This window comes from Triticum aestivum, chromosome 5A, assembly GCF_018294505.1.
Source record: "Triticum aestivum cultivar Chinese Spring chromosome 5A, IWGSC CS RefSeq v2.1, whole genome shotgun sequence".
In the NCBI taxonomy this organism is placed as follows: Eukaryota; Viridiplantae; Streptophyta; class Magnoliopsida; order Poales; family Poaceae; genus Triticum; species Triticum aestivum.
This window is the reverse complement of record NC_057806.1, coordinates 145,395,562-145,399,493: the sequence shown is the minus strand read 5'-3', so window position 1 is coordinate 145,399,493 and position 3,932 is coordinate 145,395,562.

Genomic DNA, 3,932 nt, shown 5'->3' with positions numbered 1-3,932 from the left:
CAGATCCCGCGTCACCGGCGTCGCCCGTCACCACCCTCCCCCTCGCCGGACGCCTCCTCGCCTCACCCCGGGTCGCCCCGGCGCCCCTCCACGCGCCACCCTCGGTCTGGAGTTGGGACGCCACAACCGCTTGGAGTACCCCTCGCCGGAACCACGCCGCCGCCTCCACCTCGTCGTTCTACCCCGCCGGACTGCCTCCTCTCCGACGCGCGTCACCGTCATCCTCCCCGCGCCCCATTGCCCCGATCCCTGCATCCCGCAGTGAGCCCCGACTCCTCCTCCCCTCCTCTGTCTCACGCGCTCACCGCGGCCGGTCGCGCCCTGGCCGAGCGTGGCGCCCCGTCCGGCCACACCACTTTGCGCTCGCCTCGCCCGAAGATGCCGCTCCTTCGTCCCCTGTCCCCACGTCCCCGTGTCGCCTCCCACCGCGGTGATCGCCGCTCCGGCCGCTTGGCCGGCACCGTGGCCTCCGGCCCCGCCTTGCGACATCACCTCCCCTGCTCCGGCCACCTCGTCCATGGCCTCGCCCCTCTCCTAGCGTCGCCGCTGGCCATTGGCCGCGTGCGCCCCGCTGCCTGCTGCCGTTCCTGCCGGCCCCGCCGCTCGCCGGCGCTGGCCGCCCCTCTCCCTGACCCCATCGGCGCCCGCGCGCCCCACCGAGTGCGTCCTCGTGGCTGCGCCCATGCGCCCGAACTCCCTGTGCCCGTAGCACCCGAACCCAATATGGCCCCTAGGGGCCTATGACAAACGGGGCCCTTGCCCCAGAACGTTTTATAAAAAAAAAGAATTAAAAAAATATATATATTAAATAAATAAATAATAATTAATTAATTAAGGAATTAATTAAGTTAATTAATCATAATTAGATTAACCTAATTAACTAATTAGTTTAATTAAACAGTAATTAGATTAGCTAAACATTAATTAGACTAAACAGTCAATGACGAACGGGACCCACCTGTCGGGTTGACCAAGTCAACCCTGTTGACTGCTGACGTCAGCATGACATCATGCTGACATCATAAATTCATTTTCGAATTAAATAATTAATTAATTAAATTCCAGAAATTAATATAATCTTTAGAAAATCATATCTTTTAATCCGTAACTCGGATTAAAATATTTTCAACATGAAAGTTGCTCAGAACGACGAGACGAACCCGGATACGCAGCCCGTTCGTCCACCACACACCTCTAACATACCAAACACGCAACTTTCCCCCTCCGGTTCATCTGTCCGAAAACGCGAAACCCCGGGGATACTTTCCCGGATGTTTCCCCCCTTCGTCGGTATCACCTACTACCGCGATTGGGCATGTCATGCATCGATATGCATTTGTTTGCATTTTATTCATTGTTCCTTCCCCCTCTTCTCTCCGGTAGACTACGAGACCGACGCTGCTGCTGCCCAGTTCGACTACGGAGTTGACGACCCCTCCTTCTTGCCAGAGCAACCAGGCAAGCCCCCCCCTTGATCACCAGATATCGCCTATTCTTTTCTATACTGCTTGCATTAGAGTAGTGTAGCATGTTACTGTTCGGTTACTCCTATTCTGTTGCATAGCCTGTCATTGTTGCTACAGTCATTGATACCTTACCCGCAATCCTAAATACTTAGTATAGGATGCTAGTTTATCATTGTTGGCCCTACATTCTTGTCGGTCTGCCTTGCTATGCTATTGGGCCGTGATCACTCGGGAGGTGATCACGGGTATATACTATACTATACATACATACTATACAGATGGTGACTAAAGTCCGGTCAGCTCGAAGAGTACCCGCGAGTGATTCACGGATTGGGGGCTGAAAGGACCTTTGTCCCGACGGCCCTCTGTGTGGATCTTTGAGGCGGAGCGGCAGGGCAGGTTGAGACCGCCTAGGAGAGAGGTGGGCCTGGCCCTGTTCGGCGTTCGCGGATATTTAACGTGCTTAACGAGATCTTGGTATTTGATCTGAGTTGGCTACGAGCCTATACGCACTAACCATCTACGTGGGAGTAGTTATGGGTATCCCGACGTCGTGGTATCAGCCGAAGCACTTCAGACGTCAGCGACGGAGCGGCGCGCGCCGGATTGGAACGTAAGCCTGCTCTTGTATTAAGGGGGCTAGTTCTGGTTCCGGCCGCCCTCGCAACGTGCAGGTGTGCTATGGGCGATGGGCCCAGACCCCTGTGCTCTTAGGTTTAGACCGGCGTGCTGGCCTCTCTGTTTTACCTAGGTGGGGCTGCGACGTGTTGATCTTCCGCGGCCGGGCATGACCCAGGAAAGTGTGTCCGGCCAAATGGGATCAAGCGTGTTGGGTAAGTTGGTGCACCCCTGCAGGGAAGTTAATCTATTCGAATAGCCGTGATCTTCGGTAACAGGACGACTTGGAGTTGTACCTTGACCTTATGACAACTAGAACCGGATACTTAATAAAACACACCCTTCCAAGTGCCAGATACAACCGGTGGTCGCTCTACCTCAGGGATATGAGGAGGGGATCGCCGGGTAGGATTATGCTATGAGATGTTACTTGGAGATGCTACTTGGAGGACTTCAATCTACTCTCTTCTGCTTGATGCAAGACGGTGGTTGCGAGAAGCGTAGTCTTCGACAAGATTAGCTATCCCCCTCTTATTCTGGCATTCTGCAGTTCAGTCCACTAATATGGCCTCCTTACACATATACCCATGCATATGTAGTGTAGTTCCTTGCTTGCGAGTACTTTGGGTGAGTACTCACGGTTGCTTTCTTCCCCTTTTTCTCCCCTTTCCTTTCTTTCTGGTTGTCGCAACCAGATGCTGGAGTCCAGGAGCCAGACGCCACCGTCGACGACGACCCCTACTACACCAGAGGTGCCTACTACTACGTGCTGCCCGCTGACGACGACCGGGAGTAGTTTAGGAGGATCCCAGGCAGGAGGCCTGCGCCTCTTTCGATCTGTATCCCAGTTTGTGCTAGCCTTCTTAAGGCAAACTTGTTTAACTTATGTCTGTACTCAGATATTGTTGCTTCCGCTGACTCGTCTATGATTGAGCACTTGTATTCGAGCCCTCGAGGCCCCTGGCTTGTATTATGATGCTTGTATGACTTATTTATGTTTTAGAGTTGTGTTGTGATATCTTCCCGTGAGTCCCTGATCTTGATTGTACACATTTGCGTGCATGATTAGTGTACGATTGAATCGGGGGCGTCACATCTACAGTGGTCGGGCTTTGAGTCTGACTCAACTTCACACCTTGTAACACAGGCAAGAACCCTTTCTTTTCTTGACCCATTTTGAACTTCTTCAAAACTTTATCAAGGTATGTGCTTTGTGAAAGTCCAATTAAGCGTCTTGATCTATCTCTATAGATCTTTATGCCCAATATATAAGCAGCTTCGTCGAGGTGTTTCATTGAAAAATTCTTATTCAAGTATCCTTTTATGCTATTCAGAAATTCAGTATCATTTCCAATCAACAAAAATGTCATCTACATATAATATCAGAAATGCTATAGAGCTCCCACTCACTTTCTTGTAAATACAGGCTTCTCCAAAAGTCTGTATAAAACCATATGCTTTGATCACACTATCAAAGTGTACATTCCAACTCCGAGATGCTTGCACCAGTCCATAAATGGATCGCTGGAGCTTGCACACTTTGTTAGCACCTTTTGGATCGACAAAACCTTCTGGTTGCATCAAATTCAACTCTTCTTTAATATATCCATTAAGGAATGCAGTTTTGACATCCATTTGCCAAATTTCATAATGATAAAATGCGGTAATTGCTAACATGGTTCGAACAAACTTAAGCATCGCTACGAGTGAGAAGGTCTCATCGTAGTCAACTCCTTGACCTTTTGCAACAAGTCGAGCTTTGTAGACAGTAACATTACCATCAGCGTCGAACTTCTTCTTAAAGGTCCATTTTTTCTCTATGGCTTGCCAATCATCGAGCAGGTCAAC